Source organism: Coregonus clupeaformis, unplaced genomic scaffold, assembly GCF_020615455.1.
Source record: "Coregonus clupeaformis isolate EN_2021a unplaced genomic scaffold, ASM2061545v1 scaf0364, whole genome shotgun sequence".
NCBI lineage: Eukaryota > Metazoa > Chordata > Actinopteri > Salmoniformes > Salmonidae > Coregonus > Coregonus clupeaformis.
Genome location: NW_025533819.1, coordinates 55,270 through 63,956, shown reverse-complemented (window position 1 = coordinate 63,956; position 8,687 = coordinate 55,270). Strand labels below are relative to the sequence as shown.

Genomic DNA, 8,687 nt, shown 5'->3' with positions numbered 1-8,687 from the left:
AATAGTTCCATACATAGTGTATGCGTGGCATATGTTCCTTCAAACATGTGGGAATCCCAGTACAACATCACTAAGGACCGTAGCCTGATAGACACATATGGAAGCGCCTACAGATAACATTATCAATTTTTCACCGACAGACTTGCAATAAAGACAACACTCCAGACGCCCCGTGCACATTTGATCGGATGATAAATACTTAGCAAGCTCTTTCACATGTAAAAATCTCATAAGAGGAAGATAACACAGGGTAGAAAGCGTTGGTCCATAAACCATGCTATGCTTCATGCTGTCAATCTGTTTTGTGTGATACAGAAGTCAGGCATATCTAGATGGAGGGCTAGTTCTGCACTAAGAGAGAACTTAAGGTCAGGTTTATAGAAGAAAGCAAGTCAAGCAGATTTAAATAAACCAGTTTGCTCTTCGCCGGGGAGCAATTATACTTGTGTATCTAATACTCAGATGCTCACAAATATGGTCAATCCTATCTCCCTCTGTTTGACACAAAGCCTCTCTTTGCAGATGCACTGCTGAGCAAATCTGCTTTTCCAGTCTGCCATGTGTTCTCAGCTGTCTTCATTTTTAGTTTCGGGACTATAGCTGCATGTGCAGTGTGTGTATACTACAAAACAACTACACACGCATCTCAAGCCCACACGCATGAATATGCAGACACACACCCAGGCATGCACGCACACATGCACACACGCCCCCACTCATTGTTCAGTCCTGTATCCACTACGAATAAGAAGAACGCCTTCGTGCATTGTACTTTTCTATTTTGCATAATACCACACACAAAAGCACTGAGATGAGTAGTTAATGATATGCCTCTCATCCCTCCGAATCCCTGTTTGTTGCTGGGAGCTTTTTTTCTGGATAACCCAACGAATGCAAGGAAACGAGGATCGCAACGGAGTATTTGGCCTTCGCTGGAGAGACTTGAAAAACGGACACTCGAAAGCGCTGAATTTGCTTTGGGTTGGCTGTCGTGAAGCACCACTGGAAGTTGCAAAAAAACACTCAGACTAAAAGAGCCTCCCCATGCCACACACCGCGTTAAAACCTATCCCTGGTGGGAACTGGCATCAGGTGGACGCGCAGCCAAGCCGGAGAGCTGGGGGAGGGAATCTGCTAGCCTGTGCAAGCTGTTCACACGGTTTGTCCCTCCGAAATAGAATTTTCAGTGTGACTGGTCGCAAACATCCTGCTACCTGGGTTAATCCCAGGGTTCAGAAACAAAGACGTGATCCAAATATCAAGTGATATTTGCAAACCGCAAAGCCTTGATGAAAACCAGCATTTAGCAATACTTATGAAGCACTGGATTTGTTCAGTGTAGCTGGAAGCTATGCTCCCACAACTTAAGCTACGGTTCTTCTCGATCATGCTCGGATATTTATCCACTTCAAACAAACAATCTGGACATACAGTAGAAAACTGGAATTGGACGACCTTACCCTGTCTTGGCAAAAGTTATCCAGTAGGTCATAATCAATACTTAGCGCTTGAGCATGACGCCGTCTGGAGAACATGAACAGGTCCGTGGGCCGCCACATGGGGATCCCGAACAATAGGGCACCTCGTCCCCATGTGCCGAGTCAGCTCCAGCTAGGCTTCGGGCGCTTTGCGCAGTGATGGTAGAAGGCGTAAAAAATATGGTGAGTGAACCATACTGGGCATGTGAGGCCCGCTGTGGCTCGGGCCGGAGCCACCCACTGGTGGTCGGGTGGAAGAGTGCGACTAACGCCTTCCTCCGTGTCTCGGTCTCCTTTGTCGGCCCAGCCAGTGTGCACATGAACAATGGTCTCCCCTAGCGTGTCCTGGTCTCCGGAGCCGCAAAGGTGATCCGCAGAAGTCCGACACGGCAAAAGTCGAGTCCGCGTGGCCGAGATGCCATCTCGCTGTCCACGTTGCCCTCCACAAACTTGAACCCCGCTTGCTTGACCCAGCGATGTCTTGTAGCTGGGAGGAACTCGCTTCTGCTCCATGAGGATCTGAGGGTCATCCGATGACGCCTGCCGTCGATGACGGGGCCGAATGCGATGTCGGTATTTGCGGGTAACATGGGTTCTGTTCGATTCCGCTCCTTGTAGTTCTTATCGGGAGGCACTTCCCACCAGGTCGATGGTGTCCAGCATGTTGCAGCTCACCTTCAGCCAGCATCCGTGTGAACTTGCAGCAAAGGCTGGTAGTTGACCGCCCAGCTGGAGAGAGCTGAACCACTTCTGATGATGGCTTTCTGGAAGAGATCTGAGGGGAGAAATTGTAAATAGACACACGCGCTAAATCTCAGACATGGTTTTGGTATGTTTTTCACAAATGTAAAAATCTTTTAGCAATGAAAGTGCTGAAATAATACAACACACCAGAAACATTGGTACATACATTACTCAGCATAGAAATAATTGGTATTTTTGACATTATTTAAACAATTCTGATAACACTCTTCGTGTAAGTGCTATATTTTATTTAACTAGGCAAATCAGTTAAGCATCAAATTCTTGTTTACAATGACGGCTCTCACACCGCCAAACCTGCAAACGACGCTGGGCCAATTGTAGCGCCATGGGACTCCCAATCACTGGGCCGGTTGCCAGATACAGCCGGAATCGAACCGGGGTTCTGTAGATGGCCTCAAGCACTTGAGAGTAATAGACTGCGCCACTCGGAGCCCACTACATACACATTACGTCCGTGAACACCCACACAGATCCAACAAACCAGACACAGCAGATCCATCTAGACTGCATGGCTATCTTATACTGACAAAAAGATAGCGCAAAGGATGATTAAGGGACGATAGGACAGACACCACATCCTGTCAACGCTGGTCATAATAAATTAATCAAAACTGAAAATAAAAGACACATTTGTTTATTCTTGCAATGAGGCCTCGGGCCACTTATTCATCCTGAATTGTATGGAGCTGTATGGCTTCACGATCTGCCTGGGCACTGCCCTGAAACGAAACACAGCACTTAGAACACTTCTTGTATGTTACATTTTTCCCAGCATTTTCTAAGTTCTATTTATATCATTGTGTAGTGCCGCAGGTTTAAGCTTCTACATCTCCCGGGGTAAGGCCTAGTTAGCAACAGAGGTTTATTTAGCTTTATTTCATTTCCTCTTATTAGATGAAGAAATCAGTTAAAGCCTGACTCACCTAGAAGTGAATTTTAAATATGCTTGGTAATATAAGTTTTTAAAGTTACCATCTGCTCTGAGGCGTGCCTGGGTGGAGCCATGAAACAGAAAGATCATGTCCCACATAGGGCGTATGAGGGGCTATGGCTTCTATGCCACCTGGCTATGGCTAACGGGAGTGATGGCAGGAACAAGCTGTCTGCTAGACACAATAGGGATCCGATTCACAACACCAATTCAGGTGTGATAGGCCACTGGGCCAACCTTGCTAACTCCAGAACCAAATCAGTTCTATAATTTTAAATTTTGGTAGAGAGCTGATTTGAACAGTGAGAGACAGAATAACAACAACAAAATCCAGAAAAACGCATGAAAAAATTTTATAAATTGATTTGCATTTTAATGAGGGAAATAAATATTTGACCCTCCTCTCAATCAGAAAATTTCTCCTCCAGGTGTCTATACAGAACGAGTTGAGATTAGAGCACACTAAAGGGCGTGCATCCTAATCTCAGCTTGTTACCTGTATAAAAAGACACCTGTCCACAGAAGCAATAATCAATCAGACCCCAAACTTCTACATGGCGAAGACCAAAAAGCTCTCCAAGGATATAAGGGAAAGATTGTAGCACAAGGCTGGAATGGGCTACAGCACCATCACCAAGCAGCTAGAAAAAGGTGACAACAGATGGTGCGATTATTCGCAAATGGAAGAAACACAAAATAAATGTCAATCTCCCTCGGCCAGGGGCTCTATATCAAGATCTCACCTCGTGGAGTTGCAGTGATCATGAGAACGCGTTAGAATCAGCCCAGAACTACACGGGAGGATTTGTCAATGATCCCAAGGCAGCTGGGACCAACAGTCACCAAGAAAACAACTGGTAACACACTATGCCGTGAAGGACTGAAATCCTGCAGCGCCCGCAAGGTCCCCCCTGCTCAAGAAAGTACTATACAGGGCCGTCTGGATAGTTTGCCAATGGAACATCTGAATGATTCAGAGAGAGAACTGGGTGAAAGTGTTAGTGGTCAGATGAGACTGAAATCGAAGTTTTGGCATCAACTCAACTCGCCTTGTTTGGAGGAGGAGGAATGCTGCCTAAGACCCTAAGAACACCATCCCCACCGGCACAACATGGAGGTGGAATTACATTATGCTTTCTGGTTTTTTCTCTAAGGGGACAGGACAACTTCACCGCGATTGAAGGGGACGATGGACGGGCCATAACCATCAAATCTTTGGGGTGAGAACCTCTCCTCCCTCAGCTAGGGCATTGAAAATGGGACGCGGACGGGTATTCACAGCATGACAATGACCAGAACACATGGGGCCAAGGCAACAAAGTGGCTCAAGAAAGGTACATTAAGGTCCTGGAGTGGCCATTCCAGAACCTTAAATCCCATAGAAAATCTGTGGAGGGAGCTGAAGGTTCGAGCTGCCAAACGGCCAGCCTCGAAAACCCTAACGACCTGGAGAAGATCTGCAAAGAGGAGTGGGACAAAATCTCGCCTGAGATGTGTGCAAACCTGGTGGCCAACACAAGCGCGTTCTGATTGTGATTGCTAACAAGGGTTTTGCCACCAAGTACTAAGTCATGTTTTTGCAGAGGCGTCAAATACTTATTTCTATTAAAATGCAAATAACAATTTATAACATTTTTTTGATATGCGTTTTTCTGGATTTCTTTTTTGTTATTCTGTCTCTAACTGTTCAAATAAACCCACCATTAAAATTATAGACTGATGCATGTTTTTTGTCAGTGGGCAAACGCACAAAATCAGCAGGCAGGACTCAAAATACTTTTTTCCTCACTGTATATACACAGTCACAGGTCAAAAGTTTGGTCACACCTACTCATTCAAGGGTTTTTATTTATTTGGTACTTATTTTCTACATTGTAAAATAATAGTGAACATAATTGAAAGAACATATATGGAATCATGAAAACCAAAAAAGTGTTAAAGAAATCAAAATATATTTTATATTCTTCAAAGTAGGCCACCCTTTGCTCTGGGCTGCACACTCCTGGGCACTCCCTCAACCGCCTGCTTTTTCTTCACTTGCGGTCCAACACAAAGACACCAATAAGAAGAAGAGACTTGTTTGGCCAAAAAACAAACAATGGACATTAGACCGTGGAAATTTGTCCTTTGGTCTGATGAGTCCAAATTTGAGATTTTTGGTTCCAACAGCCGTGTATTGTGAGACAGTAGGTAACGGATGAGATCCCGTATGTGTGGTTCCATCATGAAGATGGAGAAGGGAGGAGTGATGGGGGGGGTGCTTCTGGTGACACTGACAGTGAATTATTTAGAATTCAAGGCACACTTAACAAGCATGGCTACCACGGCATTCTGCAGCGATATGCCATCCCATCTGGTTTGTGCTGATGCTCTAGACACCCAACTAGTCTCAAGAAGGCCAGTTTTTGTTACGCTTCTTTAGTCAGCACAACAGTTTTCAGCTGTGCAATCATAATTGTAAAAAGGGTTTTCTAATGATCAATTAGCCTTTTAAAATGATAATCTTGGATTAGCAAAACACAACGCGCGGGGAAACACGAGACTGATGGTTGCTGATAATGGGCTCTGTACGCCTATGTAGATAATCCATTAAAAATCAGCCATTTCCAGCTACACAAGCATTTACAACATTAACAATGTCTACACTGTATTTCTGATCAATTTGTTGCTATTTTAACAGACAAAAAAAAGGCTTTTTCTTTGAAAACAAGGACATTTCAAGTGACACCCAAACTTTTGAATGGAAGTGTATATAAATAAAATAAAAACTAGTTGATTGATAGTATATCCAGTGAAAGCTGAGTTCAAAAAAAGTGACAGCGCCCAGTCTAAAACCCAGTAAATGAGGCATCATGCAGACACAGTCCTCTAATTATCTCACATGACACAGTAGCACACATTTAAAAAACGGGAAGTAGGACCATGAATGGCAAATGTTTGAATTGGACTTCTGAGAGAAACGAAGATGGAAGAAGAATTCTCTGCTTTCAGTCTCTGCTTTCAGTTTTTTATTGGATATAATTCAGAACCAGATGTTTTCCCCTGGGTTACTCGCTATTGTCACTCAGTACCAGCAGCGGACATGGAGAGAAATTAAAGTCCATTGACGAGTAAGACATGTCCATTTCCTGCCGAAACTGATATTGATTTATATTGATGGAAATAAAGTCTGAAGTTGCGAGATGTGCGGGTTAAGATCTATCTGGGGTTTTGTGGCCCATGGAGACTGGATTAGGTAATGCTGTTTTCACAGTCATTTACTCAAATAGCTCCTGATGAGATTCAGCTGCAGAGAAAGAGAGAGCCGTAAGAGAGTGAGAGAGGAGAGAGAAACGCACAGCTAGCTATTCATTTGTTATCCTGCGCCCCAAATGAAATCTTATTCCCTATATATTGCACTACTTTTGACCAGAAAAAAAGTAGTGACACTATAGGAATATGATACATTTGGGACGAGATTTGTCTCCTCTTACACTGTGCTGTGCACTGGGCTGAGGAGAACGACTATGACAGTTAATGACACTCACATTTCTAGGATACTATTTTTCTAATGATAATAAAAAAACGGAGAGATGTAAATGTACTAGAATGTGACGGCGGTTAACCATCTAATATTCTTGATATCCACCTACCACTTTTCTCTGGCTGGTCACACAAATATCTAGTGACTGAGGTAGGCAATATTTTACACTTGGGTGAACCTGTGAACACACTCTAGTTGCTATCTCTGTCATGTGGCGTATGAAATGTGATGCCACATGTTCTCTGAAAAGTCATAGTGGTGTATCTGACTGTTTAAATTCATTCACAGGCTGCATCCCAAATTGAACTCGATTCCCTATTTAATGCACTACTTTTGATCAGGCACCATAGGACTCTGGCCAAAAGTAGTGCACTATATAGGGAATAGGCACTGCCATACCTCTCAGTGAGAGAGATATTCCTATTTGAAAACAAAAATTATATATCGAATAAAGCAATAAATATAATAAAACATTTCCCCCACAGGTTTTATTTAATTCCTACATTCTAAACTGATAGCTGAAGTTATATGAATTTAATTAATAATCTTTAATTGCAGTGTAAGTCTCACGGTAGACGCTGAGAATGATTCTTTTTATGATTCATAAAATTTTTTAAAGGACTTGTACTCACTGACTTTAAGGATTCAAACAATATAATATAATCTCAATGATTTCCTAAGGAGGTAAGGGAATATTTTGGGGGGCTAAAAATACCCGGATACATACCTTCTGAGTAGTGAGAGAGAGTGAGCAAGCTAACACACGATGCCCCTGCACCAGAGCCGAAGATTGTCACTTTCTTTGGATCTCCTTTGAAGGCCTGAATGTTCTCTTTGATCCACCTCAGGGCTTGGACCTGGTCCAGCAGTCCATAGTTCCCCTTGGCTGCCTGGGTCCCCGTGCTAAGGAAGCCTGTGTGAACAACAAGAGACAGAACAAACTCATTGAACACCTGCTTTTGATTTCCCTCTAAAAACAGCTTGTCATTGGAACAGAGGGGTGCCTGGGGGTGATTTAGAAATGCATCATGAAAGCAAATGAATCATAAATAAAGGATGAAGTGTAAATACAAGGAAATTGAATTAAATTAATACATTATTGCACCTGCTAACACTTTTCTATTATTGATATTGTTGTCTTTGGGACCATGTGACAAGGAAACACAGTACAGTTACAGCCACACACACACAAAATAACATTACTTACATCTAGGTGTGTCTCAAAACATATAGTAATGGCCCATCTTACACTTATATTTATCACCACAATGGATGGAGGTAAATGTGATGTGAACACATTGACGTAAGTTCCAAACGTATCAGTGAAATAATGATGACCCCACCCAGGTATAAAATGGCCTGTAGCAACACAACACAAAGGGACAGGAAGGAGTTACCTGGTACTCTCAAGGAACGCTCATTATGGAAACCAATTGTTACTGTTCAACTCATAAGATTTGAAGCACTCAGCAAGTCAGCGACACCTGCATGCTTTAGTCTTCTTATCCAGTCAAAATAGCAACACTCTTCAGTAAGTCACAAGGTGGTTCCTAATGACCTGGGAATCATCCCTTGCTGTTTAGTGGGACCAAGAGGATAATGTTGGATAATGTAGGATTGTACTCCCTCAGTCATTCAACTGAGCTGACTGAGTGCTTCTAACCGAACCACCATTATACTGAGAGAGTAGTGGAAGAGAAGACAGAGAGACAGACAGAGAGAGGCAAAGCTCCTTTCATAGTCAACATTCACTTGGTTTGGCCTCACGACAGTCGAATGTGCAGATAGAGAGACAGACAGAGAGAGAAGGCAAGTTCCTTTTTCATAGTCTGAATTCAACCACTGGCTTTTGACTTGGATTCGACTCTATACAGCCGAGAGTGGTCAGGCCGACAGACAAGCTTGTTGGATATGCTTGTCGAAATCAGGAAACTTGTTGGACAAATTAGCAGATTTGTCTAAACCCATTAGGTGGTGGGCCTTTAGAGTC

General features: G+C 43.2%; 1 pseudogene; it reads right to left on the bottom strand.

Annotated features, from left to right (window-relative positions):
* Window positions 1-1,501: 1,501 nt before the first annotated feature.
* On the bottom strand, window positions 1,502-7,610 carry LOC123484585 (annotated as a pseudogene).
* Between the last annotated feature and the right edge of the window lie 1,077 nt (window positions 7,611-8,687).